This window comes from Lagopus muta, chromosome 3, assembly GCF_023343835.1.
Source record: "Lagopus muta isolate bLagMut1 chromosome 3, bLagMut1 primary, whole genome shotgun sequence".
Classification (NCBI taxonomy): Eukaryota; Metazoa; Chordata; class Aves; order Galliformes; family Phasianidae; genus Lagopus; species Lagopus muta.
In genome coordinates, this window is record NC_064435.1 from 31722841 (window position 1) to 31748553 (window position 25713).

The following is a 25713-nucleotide window of genomic DNA, read 5'->3' on the forward strand; positions in this document are numbered from 1 at the left end:
TGACCAAGGATGCTTCCCTTAAGGATAACAATGATAACAGCAAAATGGCACATATGGGGCGGTCAACAGGACTGCCATTTAAAGGCTTCCACCTCAGACCTTACTCATAACCCAATGGCTCACCTGGAAAGAACCCAGTGTGAGATAAGCATTGAGAAAGAGTTCACTTTCTATAAGAAGTTCCCTCCCCAAAATGCACGCCGGTTTGGTCATCATTTGCAAACAAAATGACCACTGTTCCAATGTTCCACTGGAACGGGTTGCCCAGTGAGGTTGTGGATGCCCCATCCCTGGAGGCATTCAAGGCCAGGCTGGACGCGACTCTGGTCAACCTGGTCTGGTGGTTGGCGACCCTGCACATAGCGGGGGGTTGAAACTTGATGATCTTTGAGGTCCTTTTCAACCCTGCGATACGATGATTCTATGATGACCTTTGAAGACCACAGTTTCTCATCCCAAAAGCACACTGCACACTGCTAAGACTGCTGTTAGGTGAAAGCTAGCCCTGGTGAAGACGTGCCAGTTGCACACAACTCCACATTGTAAGACTGTGTATCAGGCAACTTCCCAGGCACATGCACAGTGAAAACACTTACAAATGAACAAAAAGGATTTAACATGATCAGAGAAGTCTGAGTTCTAGGAATTCTGGTCTGAATTACAAATTATCTGAGTTGAGATATGCTGATGCTGGACCACTGTTCGCTGATAAATACAGATAATATGCAGAGCAGATTTTTTCCCCACACACAGAAAGCTTTATCAACAAAAACAAAGATGACGGAACACACTGGGGAGCTTAGGGGTATCTCGGAGGGATTTCAGACATCATGATGACACTACATCTTTCTATTAAGTGAATGCCACTAACTAGTTAATATCATCAACTTTCTATTAAGTTAATGCCATTGAAATAAAATGGATATAACCCATCAGAATGGTAGAAAAAATCAATATAGGAAAGAAAAGCAAAGGTAAAGAAATATCTTTAAAGTTATGTACTCTCTAAAACTGTACACAGGCTTTGGAGATTCTTCACGTAAAAAGCACGAGATTCATTCAATGGCCTATACTGCAGTAATTTCATGCTGTCCACAAAAATCAAAATTAAAGACATGGGTCCAACAGAATGATCATAGCACTAATGACGTAATCCATAAGTAATAACTGTCAACTTTAGAGGACGTGATTTAGAAAAATCCCAGATGCTGACCAGCCCTAAGATGTTGATTTGCAACTGAAAAACAGTGCTGAATCACTTAATCGTGTTTTGTATGGTTAAATTTCAGCAAACTGTCAAGACTTTAAAAAGTGACTGCAAAATGTGGCGGCAACAGAAACCAAATGACCACTACTTAACTGCTCTCCTGTAGCAGCTTATAAAACCAGATGTCCCAAAGGTGCAGATGGACTTTATTTCACAATGACAAGCAACAATTCTCTTCAGACAGCTCTTTCAATGAAGGAAATAGCAGGTCAAGTTTGACACTGTTCTAAGTATAACAGAACGTTCTAATGTAACAGAAAAAAACGGCAATGTGAGGGGCAACAAAAACATATGTTGGGGTAGTCTGCTTTCTGTTGCAGTTTTTGCTGGACCATTACCAGAATTAGATCTCCAAGTGATACTCAATGATCTGACTCAAAAGAAACCCTCCTGCACTCTGTTGCTCTGGCACTGTCATGACAACTTGTCACCAAAAAGCTGAGGGATGTGTAAGGAAAGGTTTCCTTTCAACCAGCTTTCATGGCTCACCCTTCCTATGCTGCACTGTATTGTCACAAGAGACGCATGGATTTGAATCTCTGCACTCAACTGATTTGAAACAGACATTGATAATTAATTTTTTAATGTTTTGGTAGACCGCATGATCCCTAGGCAGCTGAAATAGCCATGACTCTTCCAACTCAGTTGAACAGTACTCATTTGCCCAGATGATAAATTCAGCAGGGCAGCTTCCTCCTCCTGCCTTTTGCTGCCTCCTCTGTTGCTCATGCTGTCAGGCACAGGAGTGTTCCTCATGCACTTCAAGTAAAATTAAAGGGCTTTTACAGAGGATTTCAGCTAACCTCCCACACTTAGCTGAGAACCCTGAAATAAACTAAACTTTCACAGATCAAGAGAAATCCAGATGGGGAGCTTGCTAAATAAGCACAGGGTGGGTTTGCGGTTTTTGGGTGAGTTTGTTGCTTAAATAACCAGCTGTTATTAGCTAATGTAAATAAACTATGAAATTACATGCATAACAGACCAGGTTATCCTATGAGAAGCCAGCTACACGTTAGAGGAATAAACTGATTGTTTGTGTTTTGCAACATTCTTTTTGTTTATGAGTTACTAGCCTACTACTTTGAGAGATCTGCCATCTTCTCCCACAAAAACATTGGAATATGTTACAAGTAATAATGTATTATGCTAACAATTTCAGGATGACTGCATTTTGAACACAATTTCCTTCTCCTAAAATGAACTGAATGTTATAACTGTGGACTCTTCTTTAAAATGAAGAGATTCTGCTGTTTTCAGAGAATATATATTCTAAATCTCCCAGAGCTTAATGCCACAATTATTATGGCAGGGTTCTGTAGTGATTTAACATAATTTAATCATTTCCTGTTGGTTCAGACTTGTCCTTAGCCCAGTAAAAAGAAAAAAAATCTTCCACTCAGGAAGCCTCTTTCATTTGTTTGGATGTAATTTATTTTAAAATGATTGATGATGCGGATTAGAGGTGCAGGAGAAAGGTATTCAGAGAGAGATTCTGATCTTTTCAGTTATAGGACAAATTCCATTAACATGAAAATAATGGACATGAGTAAGGTGGATGTTAGACTGGGACCTGGACTGCAACATCCATCAGAAAGTATATGAAAGCATCCAGCACTCCCTGTCTCTGCTGGAGTTTCTAGACTTTGCCTCCTAAGATGCCTATGAGGCAGTTTTGGCCTTCTGAGGTTGAAGGTCTGTAAATTTGAAACAGATAAAGCAATTTCATTCACCACATTTAAAATGTGCTAATTTACCACAAGGCTCCAATTACTGATTCTTTGGTGCTGTGGATTTCTGCTTCTCCCTTTGACCCCTAACAGTGTCTAGCAGGGCTTCAAACTTCCTAAGACTTCCATCTCTAGAAAGTTCTGTGTCTTGAGGTCTGTGTGCAATGACTTGCCCTGGGTCCTTTGGCTCAGATAAATTCCTGTTTGCATACCTTGGAGCTTTTGCTAGTTCCAGAAGTGGTCTGACACAGTGTCATTTGACAGATGTCAGCAATGGCAAAAAATTAGTAAGTAATCAGGAAGTGGGAAGGAGGCCCTTATAAACCCAGAGTACAGTTCAAGAATTGGCTTGAATCCAGTCTAGCCCTGACTTGTTCCCTACTAATCTTCACAGTCCTAGTATGAAGCCTTTCTGCTCGGAGATCCCAGAAGTTTCACTGAAGAATGGAAAGATCCTTTTTTTAAAATCAGAAATGCAATTCTAAGTCCAGTTCTAAGCAACTCTCAGTAAGAGATGGCTCCCCTGCTTGGACTTCCTTCATACATAATCTACGCTTATACACGTATTGAGTGCACTGCCTCCTTAGAGAAGCAGGAGATAATTTTAAGGCTTCTTTTAAAAGAGGACTGCCAACACTTTCCCATGTTTACTGAAATGTTTGGAGGCTTTCCAGTGTGGGTGGCAGCTCGACTGTACGCTAGCTAGCAAGTCTGTTACAGAACTTGGCAACACTGCTACTAACATGCAGCGGTATGGAAGAAACATCAGTTAAATGTAATTCAGAAGCACTGTAAATACTGTGTAAAGTTGTTTGTAAACAAGCCTCAACAGGTAGAAAGTTTAGGCTGGGTGTGAGCCATTGGATTGACTGCTCCAGAGGGCCTGGAGAAATTGTTCAAGAAAACTGGTTAACTGTGCAAAGACCTAGGGAGATATCATGCTGACTTTCTGAGGGCTTCTTCTAAGTGAATTGGCTTTCACTTTCAGTCTGCAACTGCTTTCACTCTCCCAACAATCCTGCTGATTTCCCATTTGCCAGAACTAACAGAGTTTCTTTCAACTCTTTTTCTGTCCCTTAATTTTTCTTTACTGTTCTTTGCTTTCTTTAGATCTGCATTCACTAATACTTCTTCATCCATCCATGCAAATCCCTCTTTTAGGTTTTTACTATCTCACACATCAGCATGTTTTTTTGTTTTTTGGTGTTTTGGGGGCCCTTTTGACTTTGCAAGTCTTTCTTTTTCTGGTTGACATCATAATCTCTACTGAAAAAAACCAACCAAAGCAATTTCTTAACACTTAGAGTATGACTAATCTGCTCCTGACAGACATTTCCTCAGTCTGCCTTCTCTAATACACGAACATAACCTGCTCACAGTTTTGTGGCCCTTCCCCATTTGCTGCTGATTCTTTTGTATGTATGATTCAAATGTTAGTGCATGTAGAGCCAATGACACCTAACACATTAAGTTCACTTTCAAAGGAGCATCTTCATGCTGTGTCTCCAAAATCTTTCCATTACATTCAGCTCTGTAGAGGCCATGATTTCCTCAAGTCAGTCAGTGCTCTTACAGCACCGAGCTCTGGATGCCATCACAAACAATTGGAGAAAACCCAGGAGGGAGCAAAGCTGGTGACTGGGTGTCTAAAAACCATGACCTCTGAAGAAATATGGAGTAATTGCTTGGACTGAGATAAGGCTGAGGGGCCATATGATACAATTTACATCAGACAAATGAAGAAAGACCGCTTTGATCACCACTACTGTGGAGATGACAACATGTAACAGCCTTCAATTTCAGCAAGGGCCATGCAGAAAAATCGGAACAGATTTCCCAGGAGTGCTGTGAAAGTGCTACCACGGGAGCAAGAAAGATCACAAGTTGGTCAGAAGCAAAGCAGGCGTATTTGATTCTGTGCCCAGGGGATGTGCTAAGCACTCTCTTCATGTCTCTTCTGCTTTATCACAGTATGACGCAAAGATAAACACCTGCTAAGTAGCTTCATTGAGCTTCTTGAAAGCTGTACAAACTTCATTCATCATCCTCCAGGAAAATAAAGGATCAGTGCCTTTTACACTGAATAAAATTATCCCACAGTAATTCATGCTGTCTTCTACCTATTCAGGCATATTACCCATAATGTTAGGGTCGCCTTTCTCTCATCAGCTCACTGAATGTACCGATCACATTAATAAACATACATTCGCAGCTCTTAACATGCAGTAAAAACGGCATTCAAGACAGTCATGAATGAGATGGTAGTTCACCTTGAAGCCAGTCGGGCTCATTGCAAAGCTAGAATTTACATGTGTATGTGGAAGCAGAAAATCTGTTCCAAAGCACACCTGAAATGCTCCCAGAAATCACTGCTGTCCTGCTGACAAATATGGATCATGGCAGCAAAGATGTTTTTGTATTTTCATAATCTCTTATTGTAACTATTCATTAGAGAAGAAAAAAAAAAGCTCTCATAACATCGTGTCTGAGTTCAAATTTTGTTGCTGGGCTATCTTTTTCTGAGCAATTTGGGAGAAAAATAATTACTTTTTAATTTTTCTTTTCTTTTTAAAAATAGCAGTAATAGTGTTGGAGCAGTGAAGGACTTCTATGCCCTCAAGCACACTCAGTTTTACCACTAACCATCATCCGGTCTGATGCAAGGCTACATCTCCCTAGAATTTTTTTAAAGTTCTTATTTTTTTCAAATGTACCACCAAAACATTCAGTCAAAAATGGAATTATGGACATAAACATTGCAAGTCACTGAAAGCTTTTTACCACCAAGAATGCACTGTATAGGTTTCAGATATAAGCTTTTTACGACAGCTTTCATATTGATATGAAAAACAGAACAAATTGAACCACTCAAAAATAATGGTCTTTAATGACATTTCTTACAAGACTAAAAAGCTGCAGGATTCCTATATTGGGTTTTGGGAATGATAAAACATTTTTTGGTTTATGAAGCTCCAAGTTAAAGCTGCCAAGTGGGATACAGGGAATTAAATCATCCCTCGATTGCCTTTTCCCTGTGCATGCCAGAGGATGCCATACATCTTTAGCACTACAGTGGGCTCCTGCAGATATGGAGCTGCTCACTGGTAACAGGAATGTGGCCAGTAGTCCCTGGCATTGCCTCTTACCAGCAGAAGCTCTCTGCAGCCCCCATACAGGATCTGTCCTGATTGTCCTCCTCATGTGGCTGGGACAGGTCTCCTTGTCTCATCTGATCTTCTGCCACAGATAACAGCAAGCCTTTTGCTGTCATTATTGTTGCTTCTGCCCCAGTCCTCTTTAGTAATTACAAGAAACAACGTGGGAGAAGGTTGGCTTGGTCTGCCAACCAGCAGTACTTACTGGGATGAAATGTGGCTTATTTCACTTCCATACTAGTCAATACGTATTTACAGGGGAGGGCTTTCTTTCAAATGTCCTTGGTTTCCTTTTCACTCTGTCCATCATCTCTGATACAGCACCTTGGATGAGTGAAAACTGTAGGTGTTAGAGTGACATTTTTACAGGATAGATGAAATCAACAGTTCAGATTCATCTTTGTGAAAAGTCTACAGAATAATAAGGGAGCTGTTTTGCCACTAATGCATCTGCTACACTTGGGTTACAGGAAGCATATTTCTGCAAACACTGTTAATACCATCCCGACCTTAATTCATTTGTTATGGCTTATGAACACATTATGCTTATTTGTTCTTAAGTGTAGATTTTTCATCATTCATTTTACTTAAAAGCTGGTGTTTAAGTACGTCGTTACGGTGGGTTACTTTGGCATTAAAAATGGGAGACTGTTACCCAAAGGAAGGCTGCAATAAAGAAGGTAATTTTAGTCCTAAACTGGAGCACATGTGGGCACAATTATATTCTTGATTTCCCTGCTTGAGCTCCATCTGGCCAGACTGAACCAGCCAGGCTGGCTGCAGGGCACCCCTCTCCACAGTTAGCTCTTTCCCACATCAGCAGACCCACACAAGTTTGCATGGCAGATGAAGATATCCTTGCAAAGCACAGGTATCAGAAAACTGAGCTGCATGAAATAGACTCTCACCTGCCTCATTTATTGACTGCCTCATTAAACTATTATGTGTTTATATCTGAGACAGGGATACAAGATGGAATATAATGCCTTTGAATTCACTGTGATTGTGAGAAATATACATTAATATTATCAATTAAAAAACTGTTAAAAGGTATTTCAGAATAAATGACAAGAAGCTGAAGATGATGAAAAAACAGCAATCAGAATAGGAATGAAAAGAGTGGAGGACATTGATAATGCTGATTAGTGCTACGTTAGATGTAAGACCAGAGATAATAAAGGAGTTGATATGGAAATTGAGATGTATGAAAAAAACAGTTGCAATTTTACAAGTCTCATAATTCAAAATACCTGAAGACCAGACCTCAGGGTGAAGGGAAGGCTGGGGAAAGTTGTTTATTTCTGCAAGCTTACAAAAGGTGTGAGATATTGAGATCTGTTGTTTTCTTTATACTTTTTGCCAAACAAATGCTTATGTAGGTAAAGAATCAGTTAAATTCAAGTGGAATTTTGTAACATTCAATATTCCACACTGTTTAGTTCATACAGTCAATGCCAGCAAGAACAGCACAAAGGTAAACAATAATCAGACTACAATTATATGTCCAGACATCTTACTGCCAGATATCAAAGTCAACTAACACTTGTAGCAAGTATGGAAGTATGGGCTAGTTTTCCTACAAAACAAGAAAAATTCAAATACATAATTTTGTCTCCACAGAACTAATACCCTAAAGCAGAAAGGATTGAATAATTCTGTGAGAACAAGACAAATCTAGGTCTTCTTGGCTAATTTTTACATTATTCTTTGTTTAAGACCCTTCACCTTTTTCTTATAATTAATATGCTCTTATGGGTTCAGAAAACACTGCCAGTATGTAGAGTGGCTTCTTGGATTAGAAAGGAGACTTTCACGTTAGCTTTAGAAATATATCTAAAGATGGTTTACATGTGTTGAGCAGGTTTTTTATTTCTTTCCATGGAATCACACAGCCACTAAGGTTGGAAAGGATCCCCCCAGATCATGTCATCCAGCTCAAAACAGGTTGTCTTGTGGAGACAAGGTGGTTGAGATTCCAACCAGTTTGTGACCAGTTGTTTCAGCAACAGAGCTAGCATCATGACAAACATATCTATGTCCATGATTTTGAAATATGAGTTGGGTAGTTTGAGTTGCTATGTAAGAGCCTTTAATGCCATACATTTAGTTTGGAGAGCTCTACAATCCATCCCACAGGCTACCCTAAGGACATGTCTTCTTAAACTCTTCTTCAAGCATATTCTTGAGTATATCACCATCTACTTTACAGTTTGGACGCAACATTTCTGCATTAAAGAGAAGATTTCAAGTGAATGATATATTTAAATTTCTTGGTGAAACAAAATATTCAAGGATGAAGTTATCCTTTAAAGCTTTTATCTAAGTGCAAGTCATCTTATTTATCTGTTTCAGAAAGAAATAATTCAGTTGGCTACAGAACTCTCACAATTTTATTAAAAAGAGAAATCATACCAAGTGAATGCACTGACATTAAAATATGTACACTGAGAGGTACCTGAAGCCCTTGGACATCTTTTATTTGGATTCTATTGATCTGGGAGCCAGGGAATCAGATGAGTTCTTCATAATTTGTTACACCAGTTTCTACCTCTGAACAAGTGTTTTCTGAACCCCTTGATCACTAATATTATTTGAACATCTCCTTTATTCTTGTTAAATCAGAGAATCATGCATTGGAATCATAGAATCATTTGAGCTGGACAGGAACCTTAAAGAATTAAAGAATTAGAGAATAAATCTAATCACAACTATAAAGCAAAATCCTCTTTAGATTAAGGAAGATATCGCAGGCTCCTCTGAAAGCCTTCATAAAGTATTGTTGATTTAAATTACAAAGCAATTCAAAGAACTGTAAGGATTGTTTTATAAGGGAAAAATGTGTGCTTCCAATCGTTTTCAAAGGATAAAAGTATTTAATGGGTTTCCTTTCATGATTTCATCATATTTGTGCTCCAGCACTTACAGGTTTGGATCTCAAAATCTGATCCTTAAAGTTTTAAAACAATTATTCACAACATAATCAGCTGGACTGCTTCTTGGTACACAAGCCTTCACAAATATATTCCCTAGGGGGAAAAATGATAACAACAAACAAGAACTGCTGGTTTTGGGAATAACAACATGGAAGAGGATTTTTAAGAGCTCATAACAACAGATTGTGAATAATATTTGCTGTGCAACAGAACAAAAAAAGGTAAGTTCATCAAAATTAGAGGGAGCTGTACATTCATTTCCCTTACTTAAGTCAAATTAATACGGCAATTTGTTCACATTTTCTTCTGCTCTTGGTGCCTTTAGAGGTAATGTAACGACCTACTGCTTTATCAGTGAGACTGGAATTTTAATGGCAATGCACAGATACATATGACCAATTTTTTACATATTACAACAAGCAGAGCTCTATGAAAATGAATGAGAATTTATTTTAGTTTGTAGAATCTGAGGGTTAATATTAAAGGAACTGCTTTAAATATTTATGCTGAAGAAAAAAGCGTCAACGACATTAGACTGATACTATGTGAATGCCTATGCTTAGAGACTGAAATAGACAAATTTCATCATGGGCAAGCCCTTTGCATAAGAAACCAGTTTTCAGGAAGTAAGCTTTTATTACTCTTCTTCTAACATTGCCTTAGCATTAAAAGATAATAATTCTACCTAAACTGGGAAAATAGAAAGAACAAAAGCTAAATTCTGTTCATGCCAGAGTAATGTATGTAGAATTTCTGAAGCCTACATAATGGCTTTTTGTTTGACCTCCAATTTTGGACTGCAGAAAGTTATGATCCCAGTGAAAGCAGAATATAACAACTGAGCAGGCTAAAATGACAGCTTCTGTCATTTTCATACTGTATGTATGTAAATAGAACCTACATACAAATATACATATGTACTGCTTTATTCAGGTTTTCTGCATCAGGTCCTAAAAATAGCCTTGTAAAAGCTTTCTTCTTATAGGAACATAGACAATACTATGACTATTCTTTTATGGGCAGTGGTGGGCTGTGGACAGTCTAAGAGAAACTGATGTGGCCTTGAAAATTTTCAATTCTGAGCAACTGAAAACAAATCAATAATTTATGAAATGGTTATCACAAGGAAAACAAAAGCTAATTGAAAAGTTATTTAATCCTTTGAGCACTGGAACTCTTCTGGGTTGCCAGCAAAATCAGTGCTTTGAAAAATACATATTGACTTCTATGCTACATACTTATTCTCCAAAGGATTACTTTAAGTATTGTTAAAAAACTCTGTCAGCTTGACTTATTGCAATGCTAACAAGAAGGTTGTCTTTGGAAACTGGGAAGCCTAATATTTCATGCCAAGATGACATCTGCCATTTATAATTGCTTGAAAAAGACAAAAAATTACGCTAAGATCTCCGCTGTAAACTCATGTTTTTTATCTTTCCCTCTGATAACCTGCACTTTGAGCCTCTGAACTATTTACTTCTAATACATACAGAAATAATGACATCTAGAAGTGGCTAAGATAGATCTCAGCAAAGTAACAATGACATTTGGTGCTGGCTTTTTTGATACAATTTGCTAGATTTTTAGGCACAAAAAACTCTCAGTTATACTGTGTAAGAAATAGTTACTTCTGCCAATAAGCTGAAATACTGGACACTGCTTTAATATGCTGGCAATACAGCCCTGATCCAGCAAACCCTGACAAAGCATGCAGCGGTGTCTTTTTTTCTGCTTGTGTGCTGTTGATCACAAATAACTCATAAAAAGAAATAATGTAGCCTGAAGCCATTTTAGCATGAAAATCAAATTAAAAGGAGAAAGATACTTGGAGTCATTTATTAAAAGTAAATGCTGGTCTAGCGTCAACAGGAAATGGAAGAAAAACAAAGGTTCTCTTTTAAAGTACCTTTTGTATAGATGCCTGTGTTCACATCAGCTTTGGAGGCTTCTGCTGTACAGATCACTGTGCAGTATTTGCTCATTCATCTAGAAATTAGAGAAGTCTTGGTTGTCTTCTTTCACACTTGCAACTGCCTTGTGGGTACACCCACAGCTAATGCATGCAGCCCCATGCATATTGCCCTGGCATCATCTCCCTGTTCTCAGTGTGTAGCTGCATTGCGTGGAGGACTCAGAAGAACAGTTCTGCCAGGGGCAGATCTTCCTCAAGCTGCTTTATTGCCCAGAGGCAACACAGTTATTCTGAAGAATCACAGTGAAGCACTTACCCTGGTTCCTTGTATGTTAAAGAGATAAATAACAAGCTCATGCTATTTTTCCTATGTGTCAGTACTTGAACTAATAAATATATGTTAGTAATCCATACATGACACATATTTATGTGTAACTTTCATAGAATCATAGAATCAGAGAAAGGCTTGGGTTGGAAGGGCCCTCAAAGATCATCCCTTCGCAATCCCCTTGCTGTGGGCTGGGTTGCCACTCACCAGATCAAGCTGGTCAGGGCCCCATCCATCATGGCCTTGAACACTTTGAACTTTGCTGGACAACTGTGCATTAAAGGTATTGTTTTGTCCTGTATTTCTCCGTTGTTGCTCTCACATTTTTCTCTGCTCTATTTTGCAAGGTTTCCTTGCAATTAAAACCTTTCTGGAGTTTATCCAGGAGCTCAATGTGATCACATACTGTGTGACGGTGTGCAAAGCTCTGCCCCTTTACTCAGCAGGCAGTTTGTCAATGGGATGATGTCTCCCAGGGTAAAAGCTCAGCCTGATGGGCCCTAATACTTGGAGGAGTTACAGAAGTGATTCCCACTTTTGCATTCCTTTTTATGGTCATTTTTCTGCACTAAGAGAATTACAATGAGGAAGGTCAGAATCCAGTGTTACCTGCCCACCTGAAACAGATGGGCTGCAGGAAGAACTAGCAATGAAGGTAGATTACGGGTGCTCTCAAACTAGATGGCTGCTTCCAACAGAAACTTTAATTCAGAGCTGTGTCTGGTTGAGAGGTAAACAGCCACCACAGAGGCAGCTGCAACTATTTTGTATTTATTCAGTTCAGTGATTACTTTTAACAGAAACGGTATGAGCTAATTTGCAAAAAGCAGGGTAATCCTGCTTCCTGTGATGGCAATTTTGTTCTGGAATCACTATAAAAGACAGCCCCAGGCTGATGTTTTCTCCAAGGCTTTTAATTTAATTATAAGATGTGAGACCCAATGAACTTTCCTATACCTTCCACAGATGATCATTCATTTATCCCCTGACTTGCTTTCCTAACAATACTGAACATGTGAGTGTGAGGGAGAGATCCACAGTTGCTGGGAGCTTGTAGTCAGTCTGAATTCTCATAAAATAATAACAACAAATGAAAAATGCAATAAAAGACATGGCATGGCTTTTACTAGCTAAATCTAATTTATAATCCAAAAGCTTCCTTTAATATAAAATGTCATCACAGTAAAGACATGGTTATAAAGCTAATAGCAAATGCAATGAAAGGAAAGAGAATCCAGAGACTTATTGTTTGGATCTTACCAGTCACTTAATCTCCCCACAGAATTACACTGCAGAATAAAATTAGCATTTTAGTTTTTTCCAGTCTTAAATGGAAAATTAAAATAAAGGAAAATTTTTAAATAAAGGAAAATTTAAAAGGTGGATCATTGGCCCATTTTTTTGCGGATGTTCATATCAGCGTTAGCAAGAGGAGGGATTCATCTTAGTATTAACTTATATCCCATACATCCATCATAGCTATTGCAACTCAGGACCAGTTTAGAGAAGAATGCAAGGGCATTAGCCATAGAATCATAGAATTGCTAAGGTTGGAAAAAACCTGCAAGATCATCAAGTCCAACCAAAACAGGATTTACAGAGGTTTCAGTTATCAAATTCCAAAACTGCACTGCAGGAAGTTTCACTTCATGGATGTTGCAGGTGAAGATAATTATCAGTCACCTTCCCTTCTCGCACACAGTACTCCCTCATTGTGAGCAGTAGCTGAAGTGGTGCAGACATGGAGTGACACACAGATATCTCACACCTTATTACCCCTCAGCTCCCTGCAGGCAATAAATCACCCAGCTCTGATGGTACTTTTCTATTAGTCCTCAAATGGCTGGCTTGTGCTTGTGCTGAAAAGCAGCCAGAAGCATAGGTTGTACTCTCTTCTGTTTTGATGGATCGCAGGTAGGGAACTTGCCCGGGAAGGGGGGGACCTGAGTTCAAGACCTCTTTCATGTGAAAAGCACTTGGACCCATGTATTCTGCACCACAGAGCAACCCACCGGAGAGCTGACGTGGATGTAGTGCTCTTTGCACTTCTGAAAGAGAACACGAGACACAAGTCTTTGCAGAGAGACAGAGACCCCTCTTCTCAGGGGAGAAGCCTGAACTTCAGTTTGTCTGCAGAGAGACATCCCTGCCTTTGACACCAAAACTCCAGAAAGAAATGTGACTGATGCCAGGATTTCCTACAGATGTGCTCCAAATTACCCTGTTTAAAATGAGAACACTTTGGATTCACAGAATCATAGACACAGAAAATTATAAGGATTGGAAAGGACCTCTAGAGATCATCTAGCACAACCCCCTGCTAAACCAGGTTCCCTACAGCAGGTCACATGGTAGATATCCAGTCTCTTGAATGTTTCCAGAGTATGGGACTCCACAACCAATCTGGGCAGCCTGTTCCTGGGCTCACTGCAGCCTGCTTCAGTGCTCCTATTCCACTCTCACTGTAAAGAGATTTTTCAGATGTTTTAAGATGAAACAAAGTTTTGGAGTCTGCTTATTGGACCCAGACTCCTAAAAATGGACAGCCACAGCATCTATTAGTTACTACAGCCATCTCCTTGGGGGATTCAAGAGGCTTTGGAATTCATGAGTCAATGTTAGAGGTGTTGCCATTGTTGTGTTCCAGTTTCTCAGCTATGGGAAGAGATCAGAAGGTTTTTTTTGTTTTTTTTTTTTTCTCCTACATGTTTTCTGCTTTATCTATTTTGTGCCACATTGTGAGATTTTTATCAAGGGGAATGAATTATGGTACTTTAAATACCACTGATGTTACAGAAACTACCCATCAAACTCCCCATTAAATTCCTCATTAATGTAAGGGCAGAGTTACTTACATTCTGCCAGCTCTCTGAGGTAAGCAAGAGTCTGTTCTTACGAGATCCAATGGTATTTAACAAAATAACAACCTGACTTTGGTAGGTTCAATGCCTAACGTCAAAACGCTAACAAAACCTTAATGCCTGTGACTCCAGATACTCTCTGCCCAGTCTATGTATGTGACTAGACCATGAACAGGCTAGAAGGAGCAGATGATACTCAAAGTCACTTTCTACAGGGTCATTTCAACAATTTAGTTTATTGGATTAGATTAACAGACCCATTCTGTGGTGGTGCAGATCTCCAGCTGACTCTATGACAGACATTTCAAACTGGAGATGAGAGTATCCAGTCAAATTGCTAAGTGACAGGGACATGTGGGTCTTCTACCAGATCGCTGTACAGTTGCAATTTTAATACAGCTGCTAAATCATGAGGCAGTTGCAGTTTTTATACCACTGCTTGTGCAGCTGTCTTTTACTTCAGCAGGCACAGAGGTGCTACAGATTGTAATGTTAAGTAATCTTTAACAGTGGGGGATTAAGGAAAACGTTAGCCTCAGATGGCAAATATCTCAATCCATAATTCCACTTTACATTCACAGCATTAGTGTTGCGACATCTCTAGGAGTGAAATGCAAATTTTGGAAAATTTCCCAAAAAGAAAATCCATTCCCCTTATTTCACTAAATTGTTCTTAAACAGACATGTTCTTTATTACAGTTACCATTCTCTCAATCAGAAGCTGAAAAAGAGTTTAAAAAAGCCCTAGCCCTAGTCTATTTCAGACGTGAGTTCTAGGAGAATGAAAAGAAATATTTTAAAGAAAAGAGAGAATATCTTGGCTCAGAGGTAAACATCAGTCTGTCATTTTTACTTTGGATTTCAGACCACTCTGAACCACGAAATCCTGCACCCCGAGTGCTTCTGTTAGTCTCATGCCATAAATATTCTAAGCTGATAGAAGCAGATGTTCCTGTTTGTACAGACAGCATCAGAGGTCACATATAGTTTCCCATATAGTGCCTATCTGCGAGAAAAAGTAATTTGATTTGTTATATAAACTGAACTGCATTTTATTGCAGTGTTTTCCTGCCACGTAACAAGAGCTTAGGTACACACAATGTTGAAAATTATCCGTCAAAGACATACCTGGGAATAGGATCAGTCTATAAATATCACCTCATGACAACAACCTTCCTTTTGGAACTGTTGATGGAATGGGGAAGTAGCAATCAACACCAGGACGCACAAAGTATGCTTGCAGAAAGACACCACAACCAAGAGATAACACTGTATTTTAAAACCATCCACTGTCCTTTTTCTTGGTAAGTTAGCTGCAATAATCTCCAACAAAAAGTGCCCTGAATAATAAATGTGAAGAACTGGATGGTACATGGAGTATATGTAACAGGGAGGGGGTGGAGATGCAATTACTGATAACTACTCTGAGACTGTACAGAATGCAGAGCGTAGGCTATTTGGGCACTTTTCCACGACTCTGAGTTAACACTAAAGTTTTGCTAGTAAACCGTGACAACTGCTGTTTTTAATAAGTTCAGGAATGGAAATGTATCAGTTTGCCACACGGTATTAGGATGCAGAGCACTTGAAAATTTGGGATGCTGTAGCAGCCTGAGAGTGGGTTGAAATGACTGGAGTGAGGACTTATAGGCTGTAACACCCTCAGGAGGATTTCTAATACGTTGGTCATAATGCATGAGTGTGAAACATTTAACTGGCCGCAGCTCTAGCAACCTTGCAACATACGCAGTCCTGGCCATTGCAGCAGAGCACCAATACTCTCCCACATGGAGGCAACTACAGCAAGCAGAGCTGACAGGCCCACTGAGATACCAGCTCTGGGGCAGCAGGCATTTCACAGTCATAGAATCATTAAGGTTGGAAAACACTACTAAGATCATCTAGTCCAGCTGTCCACCTACCACCAATATCATCCACTGAACCATGTTCTTAACTACACATCTACATCTTTCCCTGGGCAGCCTGTTCCAGTGCCTCACCACTCTTTAGAATAAATTTTCCCTAAAATCCAACATGAACCTCCACTGGCTCAACTTACAGCCATTACTTCTTGTTCTATCAGTAGTTACCCAGGAAAAGAGGCTGACCTCCACCTCACTACAACCATCCTTTCAGGATAAGGTCTCTCCTGAGCCTCCTCTTCCCCACCACCCCAAGCGCATCATCTCGTTGCACAAGGGTTCCTCATCCAGCATCACTAGCTCCTCTGACTCCTCTGACTCATTCCCTGGTGCACAACACTGGGACAATGGGAAACCCAGTCTTCTTAACTCAGTGTACAAGCACCTTCACCTTGCATCTTGTGTCCCCCCTTCACCCAGCCCTCAAAAGGAAACTCATGGGGATCCCTCCCCAGCTGTTGTGTAACTGAAAGCATCCACAGAGTCCCCATCCTGCCTGAAATATCCATTTTTCCATTTTTACTTTTTACGTGCTGGGTATGTTGGGGTTCCTACAGATAAAGCTGAATTCTCATTGACAGTAAGTTGCAGAGCTAAGTATTTCTCACTGAACTGTGTGTGAATTAGGAAGTGCAGTAGTCAGTCTCATATGAAGCAGTCAGTAAACCATATCATGATGGCAGTTTAATTAGCACATACCCAGCTGACTACTGCACAGAACCAGATCTTTTTCAATTAGTGTTTGTTGACAAGGCAAAACCCATCAATTAAATGACGCTTCCAATTAAGGTCTGAAAAAATGAGCCATCACAAGCAAGCTGATGTACAGGAACATGCCATTTTACTAGAGAGTGACCAAATATGACCCAGTTGTTTCTGTAAGCTATACTGTATTGTCAAAAGTTTCTGCAAAGCAGTAGTAAACAGCTCACCTGGGACATAAGATGAAATATTGCTCCCACTCACTCTCTTCTCAAGCTGCAGATTATTCTTGCAAATCATTATACCCAATGTATCCTTGCAGCAGGGGAGAGATAAATATGTTTCAGCTCCATTTCTGAATTGGGTAGCTCTTCCCATGGGAACGAGATAGACACTGTCAACTTCTGCATTTTTTTATACACTTTTTTTTTCTTCTCTAGAGACACACCAGATAAACTGATTTAACAACTTGTTGTCACAAAAGAGGAATCCTAGTCCATTCCTTATCCACATGTCCTTCTGATTGCAAGCATCTGCTGTTCCTCTTACAGAAGTTCTAGTGCTTACTTGGCCTCGCTGTAAGCTGATTTCACTCATTATTTGAAGAGGAAACCAGAACAACAGGGCAAAATAAAATGAGCAGTTACTTCCAGGCTCTCTGAAAGTTCTGATGAGGACTATAATGAAACAGTGTGGCTTTAATGGAATTATGTGGAGTGGGACAGTGTGGCTGTGAGCAGGAATAAGAACAACAGGGGAAGAGAGTGAGAGAAGTGGGATTGTCTCTTTCGGCAGCAGTAAGCCAGCACATCACACACCATCAGGCACCCAGCTCCACATTCAGCTTCTTTGCAGCCAACAGCTCTGTTCCTGCAGTACAGCAGAACTGAAAATCTGTGTCAGGTACTGGCTTCGTGTACTCACACTGACCAAGAGACTGCTAACTACTTCTAATTGCTGGTGGTGGCTCAAGTGCCAGTAATTCCAGGGCAATGGACAGAGCACAAATATTTGAGTCAGGATTTGAGGGTGGCTTTCACCGCTTCCATTCTGAAGGGGTTTCAGCCATTGTTTGTCTCAGGTGATCACACATATATGGACCAAAGGAGGTTTTAGTTTGGGAAATGTGCTGTATATTGCTCACTCAAACAAATATAGCTCTGAGGCAAAGATGCAAAGTAAGCCTGGCATTCAGCACTGCCACTTCGTATTTCATGACTTGCTTGAAATAAGCAATTCATAGCCAAGCCATGCACACAGTGATAAACCATTGTAAAAATGACTTGAAGCACAGCTGATTCATTCAGTTGCTTTATGGGGCCAGGAAAGACACATGAGCCAAGTTGGAGGTTTATGCCACAGAAGGATGAAAAGACGGAGCTTCAGAATAACCTGCCATTTAGAGGAATAATTCAGAGAAATCTACCTGCCTGCAGGTAGTGAAGCAAATGGCATTGACTCTTCCAATTTCTAAAGACCCTTGCACTTGTTATGGGGATGCCTGTTCCATATATCCACTTGTGTGCACTGAGCAGAATTCAGGACGGAGCACTCATAACTGACTTCTTGTCAAATAAAATCTGTGATCAGATCAATTGAGTGTAATCCCTAGACTACAGAAGGATCCATTTTATCATCTCATGTTAGGAAAAGAGCAGATACACATTTTAGCAAGATAACTCCACCACTTTTTATTGCATAGTTTTATTTAGAAGGTGTAATCAAGAAGTTATTACTCTGTTACACATCATAAATGCTATTAGAGATAAATATGGACACATTCTGAACTGGAAATATCTAATAGGGGCACTATACAATATCCATTGAGAAGGGTAATTCCTATTGATTTGTCCATTAAAAATGAGGGAATTAAGCAGTGCAACCAATTACAACGAAGCAACAATATTTAAATCATAATTAATTGGTTAAGGATATGGGTTACATTTTAAAGCATCCTTAAGGACATGATTTCCATCCAGAGGACAATTCCAGTAGCACAGATGAGTTTCAAGCTTGAAATGAGGCAAACTACCTGTGTTTTTTTATTAGGGAAAGATAAATCCAACATCATATAATGCAGAAAATAGGGGCTGCACACTGCAAATTTTCACCAGATCCATGAATGCCTTGAATATAGCATTAAGTAAGCTCAGATACGCTCTGAAATGTAAAGTCCTTTCCTCCCAGGGCGGACAAATAAGTGTAATAGCGCATGCTTCTCTTAATCAGGATGTGCGTAATCAGGATGGTGCGTTATTAGGATACGTCTCTGAGAACCTGTTTAGCTTAATGATAGTGAATGGTAATGACAACTGCTTAACCAAAACAGTATTAGCAAAAATTTCACTTAATGGGATACAAGCAGACAGTGTCAGGAGGGTTAAGTGGTGGTTAACTAAGCGTGAAATTCTAAGCCCATGTCCCTTAATGAAGAAATCCTCGAACAATAATTAAAAGAAGAAATTGAAATGAACTGTAATGATCAAAATTTGCAGCCTCCTGTTTACAGACAGCTCTAGAGTGCTATGTACACAAAAATGTGCTTCAGAAAAATAGCTTATTTATTTCATTGCTGAACAGATTGCTATTTTTCAGTTGCTCTCGTTATCTGAAGCAATTGATAAACAATTTGTTTCCGAAGAACTCTTTCATGAGGCTGATCTGAGGCAGTTCACTGGAAAGTAGCTGTTCCACACATGAGTTTTTTCACATGGATGAAGAGACAATACAATAGGTTGCTGGTTTTTGGCAGCATGGACATATTGTAGATTTGGAATCACAATGAGTAAAGCCAAGAGACAAATTTGGAATTTGTCATCTGGTGATGCTGTCCCAGATTGGCTTAAGACCTCAAGTTCAGTGAATATTCTTCAGCAAAGCCATTTGCCAAAAAAGTCAAGTGATGAGAAGTAAGCAGAGCTACTCTGGCAGACAAGAAGCATTGTGTTTTACTGTTCAATGGCATTTCACAGAAAATTGTTTCTAGGAGCTGAGGGGTCATTGCTATCTCACGCCTGAGGTGATGGTTAGGCTTGAAAGAAGGGAGATCAGACCTAGGTTGGGCCTTCCTCCTCTCATCTTCTATGTAGCTCCTTCCGCAATTATTGTGCCCAGGTGCCAGACATGCCCCTATATAAAGCTAAGTTCTTGAACGTGTTCCTGAGCCAGGCTGCCTTTAGAATGGGGAGAAAGATGGAAAAAAATAGTGAGTGCTGCTTCTGGGGTGCTGATCCAATGTCCTGCCTCATAAAGCAGGATCTCACGGAATGGTGCCCTTCATTCTAGCTAACATAATATTTATATGACTTGGCATCCTTCACACTTCTTCTTTTATAGCTGCTTCAAATCAGGACAGCTTAATGAGGGACAACAAGCGGCTGACGGATGCCCTCATTAATGAAAATTTAGTGTACTATTCCTACTGTGATATTCCTCCCTTTGGTATTTTGGAAATAGTTGGCATTTAAGATTAGCTGCTGAGCTGAAGACTCTTGAGATTCCCCAGCATACTGCTCAGATTAATATTATGAAGCTGGGTGAGGGATAGCTTGCAAAGCATGTGGTCCAAATATTTCTTAGCTAAAGTTTGCTATTCAGCCTGTTTGACTGCTCCTATGCACAAAAAAGCTTCGACGCCAGAAAGTTATTTGTAGGCATAATATGGTCAATTTACACATGTGGAAGGATTCTTTTGGAGACCTAAGTCCCTCATCTGCTGGGTGTTTTCTGCTAGTGTAGAAACAATGTGGAAGGATGAACACACCTGAACATCACAGAGACACAGCTGGGGCTAAGCTGTACTTGGCCTCTGTCATGAGACTGCTTCTCCTTCTGAACTGACTGATTACACATATCTGTGCAACATCAAAGCTTCAGCAAATCACCTTTATGTCAAGATAAATATATTCAAACAGGATTTTTTTTTTTCTTTTTAATTCCATGAGCATTCTTTTACAAGCATTTCCACTGAAAACTAAATAGATTGTTAATACTATTGATGACAATGGAAGGTGGTTGCTGGGTTTTATTTTTTCTTTCCTCAACGAATTGTGAAAGTGCATTTTCTAGTATTTTACGTGCCCAGACATCATCATTTGCAAAGTAAATTGCAACATAATTTACTGATGGGTAGGGAATAAAGGATGCATCCAAATACGCACACTTCTTATCATAAAATTCATCTTCTCTGATGAATTTGCAGGTATATGTCATTTGCAACTGTAACAATGGGTTTTGTGCATCATTCCTATATTTTATCCAAAAACGGATTTAAAAAAAATGTGCATGTGGTAAAACTCAATTTCACTCAAAATTTCAAAATATTCCACGTCTTTTATGAGGATTTTCTAATTCCACTAAAAATAATCAAATGATGTATCAATAAACAATGCATAAATTATAACACTGAATTATAGAAACATATCATTGAATATATTTTGATAATGATAAATCATTATTATGCTGCTTTGAGATTACCAAAATGTCACGTTACATTGCTGCCATGTTACATTTGCCTGTTTTTAACTTTGTTCAGAAAAAAATCTTTTCCTTCTGACTGTCATTCTGGTTCAGAACTTGAAATTACACTTGATTTCTCTGATTGTCTCTTCTAGCAGTGGAATTATTTCTGATTTACCGAGCGGAAAACCAAGGCTGAACTTTTTAAGGAGAGTAGATGAGAAGGTCTGTCTGACTGCAGTTCTGGATGTGGCCCATTCATCACTGGGAGCACACAGCCCTGTGGTGCTCTGACACACTGCAGATCTGAGTTTTCCATAGCCCTGGATATGCACATATTGAGCCTCAGAGACAAAGGCTGTCTCTTTAGCGGACAACTGTAAAGACTGAGGTTAATAGCTCTGGAGTCTGGACTCCCAGTGTTAGCTAGGGTAGCAGATATCACAGAAGTGGGAGCTGATCCAGGAATAAATGCATTCACTGTGCAAAACTATAAATAATGCATGTGGAAAGTAATGCAGATAACAGAACATTATTGCATAAAATAATAATTCGCTGCAAAAACACGTGAATCCACGTGAATCCAATTGTTCCTGCTCCTGTACTGACTGCATTTTATTGGCCCAATCGAGATTGCCAATTTTCTTGGTGTTATCATATGCAGAGCATCTTTAGATGCACATGGATCCTTTCCAGCATACCACTGCAAAAATCCCTGCATCCAGCTAAGTGAATAAACATCACACAAATAGTCAGTACAACTTTACACAGCCACGTCACATTTCTGAGTGCAGAATCTCAGTAAACAGAATCAGTCTGTCTAATTCTTGGCTGTATTTTATGGGAACAGGACTCCCTATTGTACTGGTGGGTCCAATAGAGAAGGTCACAATCAAACTATTGTTTAATGCTAACGACCACTCAAACATCCAGTCTATTCTCCTACTGTAATGAGTTTCTGCAGTGAAGTAAAAAAGAAACACGTTTCTGTCAGCATAGATGTTTCTGAGGATTATCTTGAAGTATTCCTGGATTGCAGAGGAGATGGGAATGATGGAAAGACACACATCACAGCAGCACGGTCCCCATGCCTCATAATCTAGGCAGGCTCCCTCCTGCCCAGTAATCTCTGTCCTGCACCGGCTGCACTGCTCAATCTGTGGATCAGCAGCCTGGAGCATGGGGGCACTGCCTGCCGAAGCTGTGGGGCTGCATGGGAGGAAGGGATTGCTCCGACAGACGACTCGTCTAGTCTGATTAAGTGATCTGCCGCCGGTGAGTCCTTCAGTGACCTGCCTGCTATTTCTGTGCCTAAGTCATTTGTGAAACAGCCCCGCCATGTGATGCTCTTGCTGACGCAGGCACGCACCTACTGAGCAAGGTGGCCACTGGCTTTTGTCTGACAGTGAGGGAAAAGCCTGCACACCTGTTTCCTTTGGCTCATTCCTAATCCACGTTCAGACTGAAATCAGAGGTTTTTATTTAACAACATACAAGGATGGGCAAGAGAAAGAGAGGGGAAAACAAAGAGATTTCAAAATGGTTCTCCAATTCTTTGATCAATTTGAAATTGTTTCCTTCCCATGGCAGAACCATCTAAAAGAACCAAATTAACCCCAAATGTGGTGCTTGATTTCTCTGATTTTTCACTACTTTTGTGGGCACATTTAAGGAAAAGAGTCAAAAAATGACCTATAGAACTGCTAAGATGTCCATAATTCTTTGAGGAAAATGTCCTGGGAAGGAGGTATTAAAATTCTGATAAAGGCAACTGCTGCCAGTTCCAGTTCCAGTTCCAGACAAGCCTCCTTTCATGCTCAGAAATGTGATCTCTTGCACTCCAGATGATTCAGTACCTTGCACTGCTTCATCTTCTTCCTGTGAAGTATTTATCTGTTTCAGTATCTGAGTTGGAGTTCTATTGGATGTAATTAAACCAAGGGCCTGAACACGCAGTGCAATTCCTTAATGAACATTCTCACAGTCGAATGCACTGACAAATTTTTCCTTCAGAGAAAGGGGAAATGAATGTGTTTCTTGAGTGTATTTAATTCTGTAATGAGGTTAACATGATTCACCCCTGCAAAAGGGTTAAGGAAATCATTTTTGAGGAAATTATTAGCACAATCAGAAAGCCTTCCCAAAAAGGCAATCAGGCTCCTGTTCATTATTCTTCTCTGGGACAATCTGGCAACTGGGACCCAGGTCAGCCTTCACAGAGATAACTAGAAGAACACAAGGGCACAACTGGCCATGGATTAAGTGTTCCCTGAACTGAAGAGTGTTGAAGGATTACAGTCCTTCAGGAGGGCAGCAGGATATCCCATAGAACACCCAGTCGGAGCAGAAGGAAACTACCTCTTGTGCTAGGGAGTGTTTATGACATTTGCCATGAAAGATTTCTCATCATGCATCTATCAAGAATTTCATACTATGGTAAGCTACTGTGAAGCTAACAAAGTAGCCTCCTTGACATCCTCTGGTCTGTTTTCATTGACAGTGAGGTTCAGCAGCATATTTCAAGCACTGCATGCAAAAATGAGAGGAGATATAACAACAACTACAACACAATAAATTACTTCTTTCTGCCCTCCCAGACAAATGCTGTCCTCACAATGGAGGCAGCAAGCACCTGGAGCCATACTTAATGATTCCGGGTGCTCTGCTTTACAGTGCCTATGGCTGTAAAATGCCTCTTTTCAAGTAAAATCATCTGCAAAGGTAATTACTGCTCCTGCAAGTTTCTGTTCAGCCACCAGATCTGATGACAGACTGATATGTTCAAAAAACAGCACTACCCACAGTGTCAAGCACCTGGCCAACATGGCAATCCATGACACAATGAAATCAATTTTCACAGAGTGCACCCTGAAGAATTAATTAGATACAAATATTCTATTAACAGTCTCTTAAATTAATTGCATCCCCACTTTTCTGTACATAAATAGCAAATGTATCCAATATTGACAGACAGTCACTATTGTGTCTCTGGTATTTACCGTAGTGCCATTAATCATGCTCAGGTTAATTTTCACGTAACTATGAAATGTAATCCTACAGCTTCTCACTGTAGTTTAGTATTAATTAATATCTACTTAATGCCAGGTACTTCTTGACTGCTGAAGGTAGATCTGAGGGTGGATCAACTGAAAAGAGCAGTTAGAAATGAGGAAAGGATGAGGCACTGGGCAGAAAAGGCTGAAATTTGAATCTCTGGCAATCATTTTTAAGATATACAAATGCTTCTGTCATCTGTCTCCTACCTAATGCTAGAACATTATATTCACCAAGTCTAAAGAAAAACATTCAGAACCTTCATTTAAAAACTATTTTGCAGTGTAGTTTCTGGATATTGCCATCTCAGAATACTTCTAACCACGCTGTGACCAGAAAAATGGTGCTAACTTATTTCTTCTATCTTTAATCCTCTGAAGAGTAGGCATCTTGCTGTCCTGTATTCAGCTGAGGCAGAGTTGATCTTTCCTTCCTAGTGTCTGGTATGATTATATCTTTCGGCTTTAGGAGAAAAACAATGTTGATAATACACCAATGTTCTCTATAATCAGTGATACTTGCAAAGGACATTTCATTACTTTATAAAGATTACTCTTTAGAGGTGACTACTGAATCTAAATTGCCTTATTCTTGTCCTTGCTCCAGAAACCAAAAGGAAACAGAAAACCATACTTCTAAGATTTCTGTTTCATTCAAACAAAGCTGGGAGGGTTGGCTGACACACCCGAAGGCTGTGCTATCATTCAACAAGAGCTGGAGTTGGGCAGGAAGGAACCTGATGAGGTTTAACGAGCAAGTGTAGGGTCTTTCACATGAGGAAGAATAACTGCATGCATTGGTACAGGTTGGGGGATGAGCTGCTGGAGAGGAGCTCTGCAGAGAAGGACCTGGACGTCCTGGTGGGCAACAGGTTGGCCACGAGCCAGCAGTGTGCCCTTGTGGCCAAGAAGGCCAAAGGGATGCTTGGGGTGCATTAAAAAGAGCGTGGCCAGCAGGTTGAAGGAGGAAATCCTGCCCCTCTACTCTGCCTGGGTGAGGCCACATCTGGAGTACTGTGTCCAGTTCTGGGCTCCCCAGTTCGAAAGAGATTTCCTATAAGGAGTCCAGCAGAGGGCCAAAAAGATTATTAAGGACGTAGAGCACCTCCCTTATGAGGAAAGGCTGAGTAATCTAGGTCTGTTCAGCCTGGGGAAAAGAAGACTGAGAGGAGATCTGATAAATGTTTATAAATATCTAAAGGGAGGTGGGAGGCAAATGGATGAGGTGGTGTGTAGTGACAGGGACAAGGAGTAATGGCCTTAAACTTGAATACAGGAATTTCTTCTAACATGCAGAAGAACTTCTTTATGGTAAGGGTGGTGGAACACTGGAACAGGTTGCCCAGAGAGGTTGTGGAGTCTCTTATGGAAATATTCAAGACCTGTCTGGAC

At 40.0% G+C, this 25713-nt stretch overlaps 1 protein-coding gene across 1 annotated transcript in view; it reads right to left on the minus strand.

Annotated features, from left to right (window-relative positions):
- The window catches only part of KCNB2 (potassium voltage-gated channel subfamily B member 2), a 189494-nt gene that overhangs the window by 100764 nt on the left and 63017 nt on the right, over nucleotides 1–25713 (minus strand). The window lies entirely within an intron of this gene.